This window comes from Artibeus jamaicensis, unplaced genomic scaffold (assembly GCF_021234435.1).
Source record: "Artibeus jamaicensis isolate MK-2021 breed Jamaican fruit bat unplaced genomic scaffold, CSHL_Jam_final contig_240, whole genome shotgun sequence".
Taxonomy (NCBI): domain Eukaryota; kingdom Metazoa; phylum Chordata; class Mammalia; order Chiroptera; family Phyllostomidae; genus Artibeus; species Artibeus jamaicensis.
Genome location: NW_026521506.1, coordinates 16,188,162 through 16,211,037, shown reverse-complemented (window position 1 = coordinate 16,211,037; position 22,876 = coordinate 16,188,162).

Sequence of the window (22,876 nt, the reverse complement as noted above, 5' to 3'; positions counted from 1 at the left end):
GTGCAGGGAGGAGGGGGATAAACAGAAGAAAAAATTAGGACAACTGTAATAGTATAATCAATAAAATACACTTAAAAATTTTTAAATTGCACTGGAAGGGTTTGGTAGTAACACGAAGATGACAGAGGTCAAGAAACCTGAAGATAATTCAATAGAAATTATGCTATCAGAATAACAGATAGTAAAATAATTAAAACATGAGCAAAATCTCAGTGACCTGTGGGATAGCATCAAAAAATCTTTTTTATTATTTTTATTGTTGTTCAAGTACAGTTGTCTCCATTTTCCTACCACCACTTTCCCCCACCCCAGTACAGCCACCTCCCACTCTCAATCCTAACCCCTTTCACTTTGTTCATGTGTCTTTTATACATGTTCCTTCATGACTCTTTCCCTTCTTTCTTACATACATGTAATTTGAGTCCCAAGAGGAAAGGAGAGAAAGAATGGTAAAGAAATTCATTTACAAAAGTATTTAATTTTTTAAAGGTGCCAAAGCAAGCCAATGGGAAAAAAACCTCTTCAATAAATGGTGCTTGAATAACTAGGTATCTATAATGAACAAAATGAACTCCAAACCATATACCATACCATACACTAAATTTAATTCAATTAATTAGAATTGTAGTCTTAACCATAAAAGCTAAAACCATAGATCTTTTAAAGGAAGGTATAGGAGAATATCTTCATGGCCTGCTGGTAGGCAAAGATTTTTTTAATAGCCAAAATTATTTTTTAAAAGTTTTTATTGTTGTTCAAATATAGTTGTTTCCATTTTCCTACCACAACTCCCCCCCATCCCAGCCATCCCCACATCCTCTTTCTGATCCCACCCCACCTTGGTTTTGTCCATGTGTCCTTTATAGTTGTTCCTGAAAACCCTTCCCCTCTTCCCCCCATTATCCCCTCCTGCCTCCTCTCTGGTTACTGTCAGTTTGTTCTTAATTTCAATGTTTCTGGTTATATTTTCTTGCTTATTTGTTTTGTTGATTAGGTTCCACTTAAAGGTGATTTCTTAGACAAGTGATATATATTGTTATTCATAAAGAAAAATGATAAATTATATATCATGTCAAAATTTAAACTTTTGCTTATCAAAAGACACCATTGCAGAAATAGAAAAGCCAAAAATAAAATATTTTCAAAACATATATCTGGACATTTATCCAGAGCATATAAAAATGCTTACAACTCAATAACAAGAAGATAAACAACCCAATTTAAAAATGGGCAAACAATTTTAAGAGATACTTCAGCAAAGAAGATATACAAAGGGCCAATGCCAAAGTGAAAAATCACTGCACATCACTGACCACTTTAGAAAACAATATCTTGTGTTCTTACAAATTTAAACATAAATCTTATGAGCCAGCAATTCCATTTTTAGAATTTATTCAACATATATAAAAACCTATGTCTGAACAAAGACTTTTACACGAATGTTCAAGGCAGCATTACTCTTAATAGCCAAAACTGGAAACAATCCAAATGTTCATCAACAGAAGAGACAAACAATCTGTGGTATATCCATACAATGGAATATTATCCAGCAATAAACAAAGTTACAGAAACAGAACAATGAATCTCAACAACAACAAAAAAACAGTATGTTACATGAAAGAAGCCTTATACATGACAGTACATATTAATTATAATAATTATGTGGAGTGCCAGGTGGGCACTTGAAATATCCTGGGAAACCCTTTGCAAGTGTATGATTGTCTAGCCACTATGCTGTATAACTAAAACCAATAAAAAATAACACTAAATATGCTGAGTGAAATAAGCCAGGCAGTGAAAGACAAATATCATATGATCTCACCTTTAACAGGAAGCTAAACAATAAAACAAACAAGTAAGCAAAATATAACCAAAGACACTGAAATAGAGAACAGGGGGAGAGCAACCAGAGGGGAGAGGGGAGAGCATTTCAGGGGAAAAGGGGAAGGATTAACAGGAACAAGTATAAAGATCATATGGACAAAAACGGCAGGGGATGGAAATGGGAGGGAGGTGGGGAGCACTGGGGGTGGTCTGGGATGGGAGTAAAAGACAGAAAACTGTTCTTGAACAATAATTAAATTTTTAAAAATGCTTAATAAATAAAAATAAAAATAAAAAATTTAAAAGAGTAGAAATATCCCTTCAAAACAGTACATATTATGTGATTCCATTTACATAAAGTTCTAGAACAGGCAAAACTATAAGGGAAAGTATCAGGATAGTAGTTTCCAATGGAGGTATTAATTTCATGGATTGACTGGGAAGAGCATCAGGGGACTTTTAGGAGTTATAGTAATGTTCTATAACATGATGGGGTATAAGTTACACAGATGCACACATTTGTGAAAATTCAGAGAGTGTATACTTAGAATTTGTGCATTTCCTCATATGTAAATTATATAATTTTTTAAAACTGTAAGTTTAAAAAACATTGTTCTCTCAAATTGTTTGGAACAGATGTTGACAGACTATGGCATGCCAAAGACTGAGATAATGTGGTGTGGTGAAAAGGGCCCAGACTATAATCTGGCCAGACATAAATTTGAATCTCAGCTCACCCATTAGGCTGTGAGTCCTTGGGCAAGTTACTTAATTTCTCTGTTTCCTTATCTGTACAAAGGAGACAGATGTGCACAACATATAATAAGCACTCCATAAATGGTACCAAATAATAAACTGACATTTGAAATGACTTCAGGTCATGGAACCGAAGGTGGTATCATTGCACATCTCATGGACACTATTCCAATCAAGGTGTTAGCCTACTGAACATTATATATGAACCATCTCTGGGACATTTGTATTTTTACAAGGTACCATAAATATTAAAATCTTAAAAAAATACCTCTTCTTTCTCCCAAGGAGTAAATTAATGAAGAGTTGGAACAATGCTTAGCTGATTGGCTCCCATAACTTAAGCTACACTCACCTCAGGATCTGTACTTTCTTCATAGGAGCGAATGCCAAAGACCATGCCTTCAAATGTGTGGTCCATCCACAGGACAGCCAGAGCCAGGTTGGCCACTGTCAGATTTGCTGTCCTCCCAACAAACCACCTTGTGACCAGCTCGTTTGATTATTTGCAGAATTTTGCAAGGAACCACAGGTAGAAAAGAGCATCCCTTCCTTTTAATATAAAAATTCATCCTCCTTATAAGATTTCCTCAATGTGAGATTTTTGAGTTTTAATGACTACCTTTTTGTTGTTGTTGTTGTTGTTTAGGAATTATTAGATAAGAGCACTGGCTTTGGAGTCAGACAGAATGAGGTCTAAATCTTAGTTCCTCTAATTTCTAACTATGTGGGCAAATAAAGTAACCTCATTGAGCTTCCATTTTTATCAGTTGCAAAGTCAGAGGTAATACTAGCACTCTTCTCAAAAGATTGTTTAAACGTTAAATAAAACTATTGTATGGAGCCCTAGCTGGTGTGGCTCAGTGGACTGAACACTGGCCTGCAAATCAAAGGGTTACCAGTTCAATTCCCAGTGAGGAAACATGCCTGGGTTGCAGGTTAGCTCCATAGTGGGGGGTACGTAAGAAACAACCACACACTGATGTTTCTCTCACTCTCTTTCTCCTTCCCTTCCCCTCTCTCTAAAAATAAAAAATATATATTTGAGGAAAAATTTGATTGTATCTAAAGTCAAATCCTGCAGGTCCTAATGAACCAAGAAATTTGGACTTTATTCCACATGCAACAGAAAGACACTGAGTAGTTTTAAGAGCAAAAGAATGATATATGTATATTGAAAGATCATTCTGGCCGGTATGTATAAAATAAATGATAAGGAGGCAAAAGCAGAAGAGAAAGAACAGTTTGCAGGTTACTACAGAAAGTCAGCTGAGAGAAATGGACCTAGGACTAGGGTGGGGATATAAAAACAGAGAGAAGTAGATGATTCCAGAAATATTTAAGGAATTTAAAAGTCATGTAATGAGGGTTTTCAGGAACATCTATAAAGAACACATATACAAAACTAAGGGGGGGTGGGATCAGGGGTGGCGGGTGGGGATGGCTGGGTTGGGGGGAGGTGTAAAGGGAAAATGGAGATAACTGTACTCAAACAACAATAAAAAAAGATTTTGTAATAAAAAGTGAAAAATCATGTAATAGATTCAATACAATCCCTATTAAAATACCAATGACATATTTCACAGGTTTAGAACAAATATTTAAAAAATTTATAGAGTCAAAAATGACCCCCCAAATAGATTCAGCAATCTTGAGAAAGAAGAACAAAGTGGAAGGATCACAATACCTGATATCAAACTATAATACAAGGCCACTATAATCAAAATGGCCTGGTATTGGGCATAAGAACAGACACATAGATCAGCGAAACTATGGGATAGTTCCATTGGAATGGAACTATGGGACATTCTATGGGATATGGGCTCCCATAGAATAGGGAGCCCAGAAATATACCTAAGTCTCTACAGTCAATTAATATTTGACAAAGGAGGAAAAAGCATAAAATGGAGTAAAAATAACCTCTTCAACAAATGGTGTTGGAAGAACTGGACAGCTACATGCAAAAAAATGAAATTCGAGCACCAACCTACACCATACACCAAAATAAATTCAAGGTGGATAAAAGACTTAAATATAAGCCGTGACACCATTAAAGTCCTAGAGGAGAACATAGGCAGAAAAATTTCAGATATTTCATGTAACAGCATTTTTACTAATATGTCCCCTAGAGCAAGGACATAAAGGAAAGAATAAACAAATGGGATCTCATCAAAATAAAAAGCTTCTGCATGGCTAAGGAAAATACTATTAAAATAAAAAGAGAACCAACTGTATGGGAAAACATATTTGCCAATGATACCTCAGACAAGGGTTTAATATCCAAAATATACAAAGAACTCACATGACTCCACTCTAAGAAGACAAGCAACCCAATTAAAAAGTGGGCAAAGGACTTGAACAGACACTTCTCTAAGAAGGACATACAGAAGATCCAGAGACACATGAGAAGATGTTCAATATTGCGAGCTATCAGAGATGCAAATTAAAACCACAATGAGATACCACTATACACCAGTCAGAATGGCCATCATAAACAAAACAACAAACAACAAGTATTGGAGAGGTTGTGGAGAAAGAGGACCCTAGTTCACTCTTGGTGGGATTGCAGACTGGTACAACCACTATGGAAAACAGTATGGAGTTTTCTCAGAAAACTAAAAATGAATCTGCCTTTTGACCCAGCAATTCCACTGTTAGGAGTACATCCTAAGAACCCTGAAACACCAATCCAAAAGAGCTTATGCACCTCAATGTTCATAGCAGCACAATTTACAATAGCCAAGTGCTGGAAGCAACCTAGGTGCTCATCAATAAATGAATGGATCAAAAATCCATGGTACATTTACACAATGGAATTCTATGCAGCAGAAAGAAAGAAGGAGCTCCTACCCTTTTCAACAGCATGGATGGAACTGGAAAGCATTATGATGAGTGAAATAAGCCAGGCAGTGACAGACAAATACCATATGATCTCATTTTTGACAGGAACCTAAACAACAAAACAAACAAGCAAGCAAAATATAACCAAAGACACTGAAATAGAGAACAGGCTGACAGGGACCAGAGGGGAGGGAATTTCAGGGGAAAAGGGGAAGAAGGCTTTACAGTAACAAGTATAAAATAGGACACATGGACAAAAACTAAGGGGAGTGGAAATGTGAGGTAGGTGGGGAGCACTGGGGGGTGAGCTTGGATGGGAGTAAAAGACAGAAAACGGTACTTGAACAATTAAAAAATAAATTTAAATAAATAAACAAAACCACAATGTGATACCATTTCACACTAGTCAGAATGGCTATCATAAATAAATCAACAAACAACAAGTGCTGGTGAGGTTGTGAACAAAAGGGAACCCTAGTGCACTGTTGGTGGGAATGCAGACTGGTGTAGCCACTGTGGAAAACAGTATGGAATTTCCTCAAATAACTAAAAATGGAACTGCCTTTTGACCCAGCAATTCCATTGCTGAGATTATACCCTAAGAATCCAGAAATACTAATTCGAAAGGACCTATGCATCCCAATGTTCACAGCAGCACAATTTACAATAGCCAAGTGCTGGAAGCAACCTAAGTGTCCCTGAGTAGACGAGTGGATCTAAAACTATGGTAGCCCTGGCTGGTGTAGCTTAGTGGGTTGAGCACAGGCCTGTGAAGCAAAGGGTCACCCATTCGAGTCCCAGTCAGAGCACATGCCTGGGTTGCGGGCCAGGTCCCCAGTAGGGGACACATGAGAGGCAACCTCACGTTGATGTTTCTCTCCCGCTCTCTCCTTCCCTTCCCTCCTCTCTAAAAATAAATAAATAAAATATTTAAAAAATAAGAACTATGGTACATTACATGATGAGATACTACACAGCAGAAAGAAAGGAGCTCTTTCCATTTGGGACAGCATGGATGGATCTGGAGAGCATTATACTTAGTGAAATAAGCCAAGCAGTGAAAGAGAAATATCATATAATCTCACCGATAAGTGGAACCTAATTAACAAAACAAACAAGCAAGCAAAATATAACCAGAGACATTGACACAAAAAAGAAACTGACAGTGACCAGAAGGGAGGGGGGAGGGGGGAGGGGGATAATGGGGAAAAAGAGGGGAAGGGTTGCCAGGAACATGTATAAAGGACACATGGACAAAGCAACAGGAGTGTAGTAGGTTTGCAAGAAGGAGGTGGGGATGGCTGGGGTGAAGCGGAGTTGTGGGGAGAAAATGGAGACAACTGTATGTGAACAACAATAAAAAATATATACAGTTAAATTTTAAAAATAGATAAAGTGTTAAGTTATCTTGGTGATTTAATTAAAAATAAATAAATAAAAATAAAATTGGTAATTACAGTGTGTGACAAATAGCAAATATTTTAAATTTCACGAAATAATTAATTTTTCTAAAGTATTAGTACTTACTCATTTCTTCATGAAGATCAGATACTGAATTGTTTTTTTTTTTTCCCAAAACAGCATTGATTATTTGTAACATAATCTGGGTTAGGTTCATACTTATCACATTGTGAAATATCAGATAATTTAGAAACAATAATCTTTGTTTCTTCTTCATTGAGAGGGAGATTCATTTGTCAAATTTAAAATGTGCTTGGCAACATCATCCGCATTTTCTGGACAAACAAAATAGAAATGTAAAACCTGCATTACCTAGTTTTGTGCCATTCTAGTCTGCTTCCTTCCCTTTAAAATGTAAAGGCTGTGAAATGGAATTACACACCACATAAAGTTTACAGAAGGAAAACTTTGGACCTTAATATGTACAATAGATGGAATCTTAGTAACACATAAATCAAGCTTTTATTCATTAAATCCTTTTTTAAATACACCAGAGAAAACTTTTTGTCACTGAAGAATTATCTTGCAATTAGATTCTAATTAAGTTAAGACTTTTTAGCATTAGATTGAGTTAAGTATACCCCACCAGTATTCAAATGTCAGCAAACACTCAGTCTACATTTTTATAATTAAGGGTGGTGATAGTTTTTATATCAAGAACCATCAGCTCACAGAAGAATAGCAAATTTGGACCACATACCAATAAAAAGCAAGTTAATTTAGATTTTTCTAGAGAGTAAGAACAATAGATAATCACCCACTCTTTTATTCACTTTTTGTTATGGAAATTTTCAAACATGCATGAAAGAAGAAAGAATAGTCTAATGAATCCTCATGTACCTTATGAATCACCTTACTTCAACAAGTGTCATTGCAGAGCTAATCTTACTTTATCTACATTCCCACCCACCTTCTCCCAACCCCAGATTATTTTAAAGCAAATTCCAGACATTATATCATTCCATCCATAAATACTTCAGTCTGTATCTCTAAAACAAAGGACCTATGTTTTTCATAATCACAATACTAGCATCATACCTTTTAAAGGTTACTAATAACACTCAAAATCATCAAATATCCGCCCTGTGCTTGAACGTCCCTAATTGTCTCATAAATGCTTTTTAAAAATAGTTTTTATTTGAATCATCAGTAACTTTTTAAGTTAAGAGCTTTGCTAAACGAATAACAGAAATTAGAATTTGATTCAGTACAACCCATATAAAGCTGAGCTCCTTTGTGGTACCCTCCTAGCTTAAAGCACTCATATTCCAGTAGAGTAACCAAAATAAAATTGAAAATAATTGAAAAATAAAATCTGTTGAGAAAAATTGCAGAGAGATATTATGCCCAAAACATACTTAACTCAGGTCACATTACAAAAAACCAACTCCGTTTGGAAAAACAGAACAATAAAGCATAAAACATCACTTTAATTCCCATTCTCTCCCCCCTCCTCTCCCCCTTCATTGTTAATGTAAATTAAGAAATCTTAACTGAGATTTTCTCAATTTTAACCCCTCCATGCTCTTAACCAGGGCTGTCAAACTCATTTTCACTGAGGGCCACATCAGCCTTGTGGTTGTCTTCAAAGGGCCGAATGTAATTTTAGGGCTGTATAAATGTTACTGCTTCTTAACTAGGGGCAAGGAGCCCTACATTTGGCCCTTTGAAGGCAACTGTGAGGCTAATGTGGCCCCCAGTGAAAATGAGTTTGACGCCCCTGCTCTTAACCATCACTGCAGTCTGCTCAATGATGGCTTACATAGAAACTGAGTGGACAGAGTTCTCTCTGAGGAGATGAAGAAAGTGGAGATTTAACAAGGTTGTACTAATTACTTCTAAATTAATATTTTGTCCCTGTTACACCTATCTTGTGACCACTTAAAAAAATTGAGGACTTCTGGCCAAGATGGAGGCATAGGTGGAAACACTGTGCCTCCTCACACAACCAAGTTTAAAGACAACAAAGTTTTAGTAACAAAAATGCAACCAAAACACAGAAAATTGAACTATACAGAAGTCTGAAGTCTGACAATAATGAACCATTCAGCCAGGCTGGTAAGAGGGGCAGAGCCAGCAGCTGGCGGAACTGGGCTGTGCAGAAAAACTCGGCCAGACCTACACAGGCATGAGCAGCTGTTGGCAGATCCCAGGTGTGGGGTTGCAACAGGCAGACCTAGTGAGGGCACAAGGTGGCAGGCTGACTGAGGTCACACATTCACGTGCAGATAAACCAGGTGAAGGGGCGAGGAGTGAGACAGACCACACAGGCCCCAGAGGTGGAAAGCAGCAGAGGTCGCTGCCATTGCCCTCTTTGACCCCGCCCCCACATACAGCATCACAACCCGAGGACTGAGTTGCCCACCCTGGTGAACACCTAGGGCTCTGCCCCTCATAGGAACAGGTGCAAACAGACCAAAACATTATGGCTCAAGAAGAACTCAAAGCCCCAGAGCCAATAACTCTAACAGACCAAGAAATAGCCAACCTATCAGATGCACAGTTCAAAACACTGGTGATCAGGATGCTCACAGAACTGGTTGATTTTAGTCACAAATTAGGAACAGATGAAGGCTAAACTAATTGAAATGAAGGGAAATGCGCAGGAAACCAATAGTGATAGAAGGGAAACTGGGACTCAAATCAAGGGAGTACACCAGAAGGAAGAAAAAAATGACCAAACACAAAAGGATGAAGAAACAAGAATTCAAAAAAATGAGGACAGGCTTAGGAACCTTCAGGACATCTTTAAATGTTCCAACATTCGAATTAGAGGGGTACCAGAAGGGGAAGAGGAACAGCAACAAGTGGAAAACTTATTTGAACAAATAATAAAGGAGAACTTCCCCAATCTGGCAAAGGAAATAGACTTCCAGGAAATCCAGGAAGCTCAGAGAGTCCCAAAGAAGTTGGAACCAAGAAGGAACACACCAAGGTACATCATAATTATATTAGCCAAGATTAAAATGGAAGAGAGAATCCTAGAAGCAGCAAGAGATAAGGGGACAGTCACCAACAAAGGAGCTCCCATCAGACTGTCAGCTGATTTCTCAAAAGAGACCTTACAGGCAAGAAGGGACTGGAAAGAAGTATTCCAAGTTATGAAAGGCAAGGACCTCCATCCAAGATTGCTTTACCCAGTAAATCTTTCATTTAGAATGTAAGGGCAGATAAAGTGCTTCTCAGATAAGATCAAATTCAAGGAGTTCATCATCACCAAGCCCTTATTCTTTGAAATATTAAAGGGACTTATCTAAGAAAAAGAAGATAAAAAATGTGAACAGTGAAATGACGACAAACTCACAAGTATTAACAACCACACCTAAAACAAAAGCAAACTAAGAGGACAGCTAGATCAGGAGCAGAACCATAGAAATGGAGATCACATGGAGGGTTAGCAACAGGGGAGTGGGAGGAGGAGAAGGTACAGAGAATAAGTAGCATAGATGGTAGGTAGGAAATAGGGGGGAGGGCAAGAGTAGTGTGGGAAATATAGAATGTAGAGAACTTGAGACGTGGACATTAATTAAAGGGGGGGAATGGTGGGAGAGGGGTGTGCAGAGTGGAGGGGAATGAAGGGGGGAAATAGGACAACTGTAATGGCATAATCAATAAAATGTATTTAAAAAAAGAAACTGAGAAAACAATAACACTAGAATGGAAGGAAAATATAACCTGTTCACTCACACATCTTTCCACTGCTGTTATTAAATTGTCCAGGCTCTGTTGTAAATGTATAGCCAGAGCAGTCTACCGCAGTCGTTCTTTGGGTGGCAGTGGTGTGACTTCACTTCATGTAGTCCTTGCTGTGGCAGAATGAAAGTAAACAACAGGCCACTAGGAGACCAACTGTATTGTAGAAAGTAATTCTAGACTTTTCATCTAGAGTTATATGGTTTTTAAGTAAAACTTTAGGACAATTACACTTGTATAAAAATTCTAAGTCCCGAAGCAAAAGTGATAAAAGGAATCCTCCCTTAACTATTGTAGGATAAATATATTCCCATTACTTAAAATGGTTACAATTAATCTGACAATCAAAACAATATATCTGTTATTTATTGAGCAATTCTTATGAGCCACTATTGTAGTTCTTGACTGCTGCATAACAATCCACCCAAAAACTTAATGGCTTAAAACAACAATTTATTATTATCCCTCATGTTTCTATGTTTTGACTAGGCTCAGCTGAGCAATTTTCACTTTGTGTCTCTCATGTAGTTGCAGTCAGTTAGCAGCTGGGACTGAAGTCATCTGAAAGCTAAACTGGGCTGGATGTCCAAGGTGGGGCCTGCTCATGCGGCTGGCAGTTGATAGTACCATAGAATGGTCAGTTGAAGTTATTATCATTTGAGTCAGTTGACACTGTTCCTGGCACATAGTCGCTCCCAGTGGCTTAGGCTGTTGTATGAGGGATTTGGCTTGTGGTGTACCGGAGCTATGAATCATTCTTTTTTTTTTTTTTTTAAAGAGCTCCTTATTTAGCCTTTTCTAGTAGGCCACTCTTTGGGCTTCTCATTGCATGGTGCCTGAATTATAAAATGAAGAATCCCAAATGAGAGCATATCAAGAGAACAGAAGAAAAAATTCAGTCCTGTTGAAAGTTACTCCCATAATCGGCACAGTGTCACTACTGTCAAATTCTACTAGGCTAACCAGTCACAAGCCAGCCTTGATTTAACTCCCACTTGACAAGGAGGGAATGAATTGATGGTGGGCATTTTGGAAAGAAGATACCACAGGAAGGCATTATGTGTACATTTTCTCATTTAATCATCACAATAATTCTATGTGGTGAGTACTTTATTATAATTCACTTTGTACAGGTTAATAAATTAAGATGCAGAAGTTCTAACCCAGATTTTAACCCAGAACTGTTTTCTTCCAAAGCTAGTGTTATTCAATATCACTTTCTCTACTATAGTATCTGTAGAGATCTGCTTTTGTCCTTTTCTCCATGGTGTTGGGGGTTGGAACAGTTCTGCCTGATGTAGCTGGGAATTACATTATTCTACCTCAATCACACACTATCCTACCCTGACAGGGGGATGGACACAGACAGGAAACAGTTTTGTGAAAAGTTCCAGCCAACTTCATTAGAGTGTGCTACACCTTCAGTATCATGGAGATAACAAAAACTGAGCACAGCAGAGAACCCACAGACCTTTTATATAAGGGTACCTTTTCTAACTCTGTGATATTAAAAGATTATCAGAAATTAATATTTAAGTGGGAAAATTAAGAGTTTTCTCCAAGTTATCAAATGCTTGTCAGCAAGATTGAAAGCTAAAGAAAAAAAATGTTTCAATGTCAATGTATTTTTTCCTTTATACTGTACCTAGTTTTCATTAAGCTCCTAACTTACAAGTCGAAAAGAAGGATTCTTCCAATGCTAATAAACTTAAAAAGTTATCTTTCAGCTACCTGTATACTTACAACCACCATGCAACTGTCTTCTTCCCCTGCAATTTTTTTAACAATGTGAGTTGTGACAGTTAATTTTCCAAAAATCCCAACCCAATGCAATGTTTCTGTTGTTATGGTTGTTAACATTTCTTCCACAGAGAAAATTCTATTAGCATGTCTAAGAAAAATGTATCACTGAGAAAGAGGGAGGTCAGTGTGAAATGCAGACCTCTCTCTCTTGCAACCCACTCCAAGTTGCAACACTTCCTATTGCCCTGACTCATGATTTCAGATCTAGAAACCATCAAGGCTGTGTTTGCTTTTCTAATTCTTCTAGATATTCCATGGCAAGAATATCAAATTCACATCTTAATATCTACAACTATGGAATTAAGAAACCACATCAAAACTAGTAGGATGCTTGAAGACGTGGAATGGTCTGGTCCCACGTCCACATATGGCGGATAAAAATTGGGATGGAGGTCCCCTCCGAGGAGTGAGAAAGTCCCAACCCCACACCTGGATCCCCAGCCCAGGGCTCCAGTGCCAGAAAGAGAAGTCCCCATAACTTCTGGCTGTAAAAACCAGCAAGGATTGAGTCTGAGGAAGATGGAAGCTTCTGAAGTTCTGGGAAGTTTCTCTTAAAAAGCCAGCATATGAACTTACTTGGATTCACTCCCCCCTGAGCTCCAGCATGGGGAATGGGGTGAAAGCAGTTTGAACAGCACCAGGGACATATAGGGAGGAACTGAATTGTCTGGCATCAGGGTGACAACTGGAGGGGAAGATTTCTCCCAGACAAAAGTGCTAGCAGAGGCCATTGTTCCTTTGATGAGCCCTCCTCCTAGAGAGCCAGCAGGTAGGTACCGTATCCGAAAATCTATCAACCTGGTTCAAATGGTTTTCCCCACCTTGGTGATTCCATGAGGACCTACCCCACCCAACTTTTGGGCCTACACAAGCTATTTCCAGTGGCTTTTCCAAACGCATGACTTGTACTGGCTTATTTTTCAGATTTTTCTATATTCTCTCAAACAAGCAGCATATGGCCTCAGCATGCCCCATACCTCTTGCTAAGTGGCCCCAGGCCCAGTACTAGCTGCAGCTGACCTTGGTTCACAGCTTGGCTCACCTGGGCACCTCCAAGCTCAGCACAAGTAACAACCATCTTCAGATCACTTTGTTACTTATGTCAGGTGGCCCAAGGCAGAATACAGGTGTTGGCTGACCTTGGCCTGCACCTCCTGGGAGGACCCAGTGGACAGCTTCAGACCACACTGAAGCACCACTACCCAACCACCTCCACAAGTAGCATACTCAAGGGGCAGACTCAGCAGGCAGCAGAGCCCTGCTGAAGTAAGTCCTGCCCTGTGGGAAGCATCCTATAGGACACCTACTACATTAAGCCACTCTACCAAGTTTGAGAGACATAGGAGCTCTATCTAATACACAGAAACAAATACAGGGAGGCTGCCAAAGTGTGAACACAAAGAAATATGGGCCAGATAAAAGAATAGAACAAAACCAAAAAAAAAAAAACTAAACTAAATGGAGACAAGGAAGCTACTAGAAGCAGAATTCAAAACATTGGTTATAAGGGTGCTCAATGGAATTAGTGAGAACTTCAACAGTATAAAAAGAACCGATCAGAAAGGAAGGATACAATAACTGAAATGAAGAATAATTCACAGGGAATCAACAGTAAAGTGAAGGAAGCTGAGAATCAAATGAGCAATTTGGGATATAAAGAAGCAAAAAACAACTAATTAAAACAGCAAGAGGAAAAAATAGTCCAAAATTTGAGGCCAGCATAAGGAGTCTCTGGGACAACTTTAAGTGTACCAACATTCACACCACGAGGGTGACAGAAAAAGAAGACAGAGAACAAACAATTACAAACCTATTTGAAAAAATAATGACAGAAAACCTCCCTAGCTTGGTGAAGGAAAATGACACACACGTCCATAAAGCTTGGGGTCCCAAGCAAGATGAACCCAAAGAGGCCCACACTAAGACACACCATAATTAAAATACCAAAGGTTAAAGACAAAGAAAGAATCTTAAAAGCAGCAAGAGAAAAGAGGCTACTTATCTACAAGGAAGCTCCCATAACACTGTTGGCTGATTTCTCAACAAAGACTTTGCAGGCCAGAAGAGAGTGGCCAGAAATATTCAATGTGATGAAAAGCAAGGGCTTACAACCAATATTAGTCTCCCCAGCAAAGCTATCATTTAGAATCAAAGCATACATAAAGAGATTTTTAGACAAGAAAAAGCTAAAGCAGTTCATCACCAACATCATATGAAATGTTAAAGGGTCTTCTTTAAGAAAAAGATAAAAATATGAACACTAAATGACAACAAATACATATCTATCAACAATTAAATCTACTAAACAAACAAACAAGCAGAACAGAAACAGAATAGACACAGAGAATATTTTGATGGTTGCCATATGGGAAGTGTGTTAGGGAGATGGGTAAAAAAGGTGAAGGGATTAAGGAGTACAAATTAGTTGTAACAGACAGTCATGGGGATGTAAAGTACAGCATAGGGAATATTGTCAATAATATTCTAATAACTATGTATGGTGTCAGATGGGTGTAAGATTTACCAGGATGGTCACTTATTATTTAATATAATGTGTAATCAATGGGGTGTACACCTGCAACTAATACAATTATGTATATCAATGTAATTGAAAATAAAAAAGGATTTAAAAAAGGAAAGGTGAGATACATACATATGTGTGTGTGTGTGATGGAATATTATTCAGCCACAATATTAAACAAATCCTGCAATTTGCAACATCATGGATGAACCTAGAGGATATTATGTTAAGTGTAATAAGCCAGACACAGAAAGATTCAGTATATTATAAAATCTAAAAAATAATTGAACTCACATAAGCACAGAGTATGATGGTGGTTGTCAGGGGCTAGGGCAAAAGGAAATAGGGGATTATTAATCAACAGATATAAAGTTTCAGTTAACCAAGATGAATAAGTTCTAGAGATCTGTTGTACCACATTGTATCTATTATAGTCAATAGTCATTTAATAATACTTAAAAAATTATCAAAAGGGCCCTGACTTGGTGGCTCAGTTGGTTGGAATGTCATACCATACAGCAAAATTTTGCAGGTTTGATTCCCACTCAGGGCACATACCTAGATTGTGGGTTCAATCCCTGGTAAATGTTTCTATCTCACATCAATGTGTATCTCTCTCTCTCTCTCTCTCAGTAATAAACATATCCTCAGGTGAGGATCTTAAAAATTATTTAAGAAATTATCAAAAGTTTAGACTCATGTTAAATGTTAATACAAAAAAATAAAATTGAAGAAACGAAGTTGATTGCAGGTTTCCGGGGGCTGGAGGAGAAGGGAATGAAAGATGACTGCTAATGTGTACAGTGTTTCTTTTTGGAATGATTAAAACATTCTGGAATTAATGGTAATGATGACACAATCTAGAGAAAACACTCAAAACCATGAAATTGTACACATTAAACAAGTAAATTTTATTATATGTGAATATATCCATAAAAAGGTTTTAAACTACTTTGAGATATCAATTTCTACTTATCAAATCACCAAAGATCCAGAAATGTGATACCATGCTGTGTTGATGTAGGAGTTCTGAAACAGGCACTTTCATGCCTTGCAAGTGGGAGTATAAATTGGTACTATTACAGAGAGCATTTTGACACCATCAAAAGTATGATTGACCTAGCAATTCTACTTTAGGAATTTATGCTTCAAGAGTACTCAATTTGCACAAAATGACATATGAATGATACCCATTACAGCAGTTTTTTTTAAATGTTATTAACAACTTAAATGCCCATGCATGGGAAACAGGTTAAAGAAATATACACAGTATAATACAATGCAGTGGGGAAAAGAATGCGGAAGCTCTTTATATACTAATGTGATCATTTCTTCAATATATTGTTAAAAGAAAAAAAAAAGAGGCCCTTTCTGGTGTGGCTCAATGGATTCAGTGCTGGCCTGTGAACCAAAGGGTCACTGGTTTGATTCCCAGTCAGGGCACATGCCTGGGTTGTGGGCCAGATCCCCACTAGAGGGCATGCAAGAGGCAACCACACATTGATGTTTCTCTCTCTCTTTCTCCTTTTCCCTCTCTCTAAAAATAAGTAAATAAAATCTTTTAAAAAAAGAATAAAGCAAGGTGAAGAACAGCATGTATTCATGCTCCATTTTGTGTACAAAAAAGGAAGGAGAATATATATATGTATATTATTGTATATGTAGATATATACATATATAAATTTCCTTATAGATGTATAAAATATCTCTGTGGATATTAACTGAATGACTGGAGTCAGCAGTAGGAAGGAGCTGTTTTGCAGTATTTTGGGGTGTTTTTCTGCAATATTAAACTATATGAAGTATTATCTGTTAAAATTTTGGAAAATAAAATGAAATAAAAATAATAATTAGCTAAAAATTATAAAGTAAAGACATTATGAAACAAAAACACTGATAGTCTTAACTTGTTATGCCCCATTCCCACCTCCACCAACATTAACTACCTAGTTTCTGAAACTGGATTTCTGTAAGGTAGATTTTCCTATGTGAGGTTTGCTTATCCTCTTTCTGGTCTCAGGTCAAGTAGACTAATTGAGGTTCTGTTATTTCTTTAATTTATACAGAACAACCTTACCATAACTGATAGTAATATTAGCAAGATCCACAATCTTATTAGAAAGATCTTGAAGCAAGTAGCATTGTTTAAACTTTGTTTTTTCCCACTGAGATTTGCAGGTGTTGGTACTGATTGAGCTGGAAAAGCGAGGAGAAAGGAACAAAAGATCTCATCAGTGGGTGATGCCCAAATATTCCTAAAGCAAATGGTAAAGGACAATGGTTTATCTTTGGCATGCCTCACTTCTTCACCCACTCCCAGCCTCCTGGCTGAGAGAGCAAAGGTGGGCGCCTGGTATCTGCAAAGTGAAGAAAACTGCTCTTGGGAAAGAAGTGAATCTAGGGTCCCCTGTAGGAGATATAAATAGGCAAAAGAGCATAAGATGGGCCATGCATGACAATATCCAGCAGACCAAGAGTCAAGGCAGAGATTTTGCCCTTCTGGAAATGACTCCTTACCCTCATTTTCCCTTCTTATCTCCATTCCTGTTAGAACGTGGTCTCTATCTCAGCATATTAATTTACTCAAGGCAAATAGTGTACCATTTTCTGTATTTCATTGGCCCTCATCATCTACCCTCCCCTATGCCTCATCCAATTCAAACCAGTTCATGTCAAGTCAGTTAACACATTTGTTGAGCACCCACTATATTCTAGTACTGGTAGTAAGTAGCGAAGATAAACAGGACAGGGTCTCATCCCTTGAGGAGTTTGTAATTTGGTGGTTTGAGACTGTGAATGTAACTACATTTAACAGGCAAGATAGGAGAAGAAAAGCAGTATTAAACAAAACCGACTCTATCAAACCACCAAGCAAGGAAAACATATTTGCAACTATCGAGCTAAGCTGTTCACTGAAAGGACAAAGATGGAAAAAGCCCCCCCCCCAGCAGCAGCAGCAGTTAGAGCAAATGGCATAAGTAGAGAGAGACACAAGGAAGCACCCATTGAGTTCACAATTGGCAAATGGCCCTTTGTGGCTGCAAGCATTAAAGAAGGGAGCCTGTGGTCTAGAGTACTGTGTTTACCAGTAAGTGTTTAGACTGAATTCTTGAGGCAATGTGAAACCAGCATGAGAAAGTGGCATAATGACAACCACCCTTTAGGGAAATCACACTGACTGTGGTATGGAGTATATGTGTCGGGGAGGATGGTAGTGGACAGCTAGAATACAAGAAGACTGCTCTGATAGTGGGCAAGAGATAGTAAGGGACTGCACCAGGGTAGTGGCTGTGTGGATGTAAAGGACCAGATAAATGTGAGGTCTGAATTTGACATTCTGTAAAAGCTGCTTGATTCATTGACTGATTAAGTGTAATCAGTCAATGAATCATTGAGAGTGAGTAAGAGGTAGACTACGATTCAAGATGTTGCCCTATAAAAGAGAGCTTTTAATTTCTGTCAAACCCTGCTTCCCCTCTGGTATGCTCACTTAACTTAATGGCATAAACCCATTAACATCAGTGAATAATAGAAGAGAGGCTGATGATTTTAAGAAGGAAAATTATAAAGTCTACCAAGAAGAGTAATTTGGTAAATTATTGTGGTAAATAGATGAGTTAGCTTCTGAGGCAGTTTTACAAAATTGTCATTAAGAAGATGACTGTAACCCTGACCAATGTGGCTCAGTGGGTTGGGCATCAACCCACAAAGCGAAAGGTCACCAGTTCTATACCTGGTCAGGGCACATGCCAAGGTTGAGGGCCTGGTTCCCAGCTGGGGCAATCAACATTTCTATCACACATAGATGTTTTTCTCTTTCTCCTTCCCTTCCCCTCTCTAAAAATAAATAAATAAATACAATCTTTAAAAAAATTGAAAATGTTGGTAAACCATCCAGTGAAAGGATAAATTCTATTGTTGATATGAGTACTGATTATCACTACATAAAACAAAGGAATGCAGTGAGAGACTAGTTAACCTGAAAACAACTGTGTTCAGATGATGGGATAATGTTTGACTTTTTTCTCTTTTGTCTTCTCAGAAATTCTGGATTGTTACTATATTGCACTGTAAGCTTAAGTACGTCCAAAAGAAAGAGCAGCAGGGGAGGAAAGGAACATAGCCACCCAAATGACGTAAAACATGCCCCCACTTCGCAGATCTTTGTGTGTCTGAACTAGCATTTAAAGCTTGGTCAGTACATACCAGATTCTAGTAGCTTTTCCAGATTCATTTTTTTATGCATCTAGTTTGGGCTCTCTCAGTAGGATTGGTTAAGAGCCACTTATATGTGCCTTTGCATTTAGAGGCTGTCTCATCAGCTTTGTACTTTCCTGGCTCTACAGAGAAAACATGCACATTTTAAAGAGCAAAAAGGCACTAAAAAGTACCACAAACATCCATTATGATCCATCATTATTACCTGTGCACAAACACCAGCAAATAAAACAGAAAACTTTTTTTTACCAGACCTTTTAAATCAGTCTTCACTGAAAGTAGCATTAAATGGAATCTTTTTTAAAAATAATCCTCCTGATACACCTTCACATTTAGTCCTTTTCATTAAAACTACCAATTGACAGGACAGATTTTTTTGTTTTTATTTTTAAAAATGATACACATACCTTGAAAATAATTCAAGCCACACAAAGAGGCATAGAGTAAAAGTCAAAGTTCCTACCTGGCAGTTGCCCTTCTTCTGAGGTACCCACTGTTAATAGTGTGAGGTACAGTGACAGGAGACTAAAAGCTGACCTCTTTCTGGATGGTTCTTTGCTTCTTAATGGACTCTGGCATGGATTTGGTTTTAGTAAACTCAGTGTATCTGCCATCACCAACATAGATGAGAGCCTGTTTTGATATTGGTGCTGAGGGCAAGATTTTGCTGCCAAGTGTTGTCATCTTAAGAAAATGTGACCTGAACTGTTTATGCAATAAGTTCCCAGTTTTTACTAACCACCTACTGGGTTTGTGATCTTGATTCCAAAAATCTCTCCCTCAAGGTGTTGACAGAGTGATCCAAGAAGTGGCCCAAATAGCCTTGCCCAGACATCCCCATCTCCTCTCTGAGAGAGAATGAAAGGGACCTTCTGTTCACTTTCAGGACATATGCATTAGCATCATTTGCATGGCACCTCTGCCTGTGGCTTCAACACTGCTCTGCCTTCCACCTCACTCTCATTTGCAATCACAGCCTGCCCTCCACCACCTAATTAGTTTGTTGCCAAGAACTGTGTGCTCTTTATCTGGGTTATCTAAACATTTTTTCCATATTCTATTGAGGAAAAGGAAGAAAGTGGGCATCAATGAGAAGAAAGTAGAGTGGCCTGCTAGTTTTTCTCTTTTATTATTAAAACCTTGCTATTCTAAAAAGTAAATGTCCCTGAGAGAAATTCTGGACTGTTCCCAGATCAATTTCCAAAATGAACAGGATGGCTAAATCAATCAATAAATTAGCAAGTATCTATTGGGCAGCTATTGTGTGTAATTAGGAAGCTATCCAGGTGTCTGGATATTATGCAAGAGAGACAATCATTCCATGCCACCGATGGACAGAGTTCACCAACAATCTCTGTTAAGAGGGGCTCTGTTAAGAGCCCCTCTGGCTCTCTCGCTCTCTCTCTAGTCAGATATATAGATGATAGATAGATTAGATATAGATAGAGAGATATAGATAGAGATAGAGATGGAGATAGAGGTAGAATGGTTTTCAGAGCATTTGGGCACTGAGGATGTGGAAAGGAACATGAAGACCACTTCTCTCCCCTCTGAATCCAGGATCTCTTACTATGTATGCATTATGAGCTTTAAAACAAGGGGAGTGAATTAATATGGAAATACCCCCCACCCAAATTGCCTAGTTTTTTCACTGCAACATGTTCAGACTTTACTAATAATGTCAATAGATCTTGTTAAAAGTTTCCATGAGTCAGGTTACCATGTATTTTACTTTTGATCCTGTTAATCAATTCAGTGTATGCTAAAGGAGAGTTGGACTTTATGATGACCTGACAAACACAGCTGAAAATCAGAACAAAAGAGAAAGATGTTGCAGTTATGTCAACAGTATGCAAGTTAGCCTGTGGTCATGAAATTTTGGGCAAATGATTTAATTAATAGTACATAAATATCAAACATTTTATAGCTATTAAGTGGCAAATCATAAGAAATGATGGAAGCATATTGAAATATCCTGATAAATTTTCTTGTATCCAAAGCAAACAACTAAAAACCCATTTCTTTAAATTAATTTTATTTAGTTATTTTTCAAGTACAGTTTTTTGTCTATTTTTCCCATCCCAGCCTCCCACACCCCTTGCTTCCCAACTCCCTCCCATTTCCACCCCCCTTAGTTCTTGTCCCTGTGTCCTTCCTATTTGTTCCTCCAAATCCCTCCCCCTTTTTCCCCTTAACTTCCCTTCCTTCTCCCCTCTGGTCACTATCCCCTTGTTCTCTATTTCAGTGTCTTTGTTTTTTTTTTCCTGCTTGCTTGTTTGTTTTGTTGTTTAGCTTCCTGTTAAAGGTGAGATCATATGGTATTTGTCATTCAGCACCTGGCCTATTTCACTCAGCATAATGTTTTCCAGTTCCATCCATGTTGTTGTAAAAGGTAGTAGCTCCTTCTTTCTCTCTGCAGCATAGAATTCCATTGTGTATGTGTACCACAATTTTTTGATCCATTCATTTACTGATGGGCACCTAGGTTGCTTCCAACTCTTGGCTATTGTAAATTGTGCTGCTATGAACATTGTGGTGCATAGATTCTTTGATGTTGATGTTTTAGGATTCTTTGGATATAATACTAGCAGTGGAATTGCTGGGTCAAAAGGCAGGTCGATTTTAATTTTTCTGAGGAAATTCCATACTGTTTTCCATAATGGTTGTACCAGTCTCCAATCCCACCAACAGTGGACTAAGGACCCCTTTTCCCCACAACCTCTCCAACATTTGTCGTTTGTTGCTTTATTTATGATAGCCATCCTGACTGGTGTAAAGTGGTATCTCATTGTGGTTTTAATTTGCATCTCTGTGATAGCTAACGATATTGAGCATCTCTTTATGTGTCTCTGAATGTTCTGTATGTCCTCCTTGGAGAAGTGTTTGTTCAAGTCCTTTTCGTATTTTTTAATAGGGTTGGTTGTCTTCTTAGAGGGGAGTCGTGTAAGTTCTTTGTATATTTTGGAGATTAAACCTTTGTCTGAGGTATCATGGGCAAATATGTTTTCCCATACAGTTGGTTGTCTTGCTAATTTAATACTGTTTTCTTTAGCCACGCAGAAGCTTTTTATTTTGATGAGATCCCATTTGTTTATTATTTCCTTTACATTCCTTGCTCTAGGGGACATATCAGTAAAAAAAGTTGCTGCATGAAATATCTGAGATTTTCTTGCCAATGTTCTCCTCTAGGACTGTAATGGTGTCATGACTTACATTTAAGTCTTTTATCCACCTTCAATTTATTTTGGTGTATGGTGTAAGTCTGTGCTCAAGTTTCCATTTTTTGCACGTAGCTGTCCAGTTCTCCCAACACCATTTGTTGAAGAGGCTATCATTACTCCATTTTATGTTACTGCCCCCTTTGTCGAATATTAATTGACTGTAGAGAGTTGGGTTGATTTCTGGGCTCTCTGTTCTGTTCCATTGGTCTATGTGCCTGTTTTTATGCCAGTACCAGGCTGTTTTGATTACAGTGGCCTTGTAATACAGTTTGATATCAGGTATTGTGATCCCTCCTACTTTGTTCTTCTTTCTGAAAAGAGCAGCTGCTATTCGGGCTCATTTATGGTTCCATATAAATTTTCAAAGTGCTTGTTTTATGTCTGTGAAATATGCCATTGGTACTTTAATAGGTATTGCATTGAATCTGTATGTTGCTTTGGGTAGTATGGACATTTTGATGATGTGAATTCTTCCAATCCATGAACAAGGTATATGTTTCCATTTGTTTGTGTCTTCCTTGATTTCTTTCTTCAGGACTGT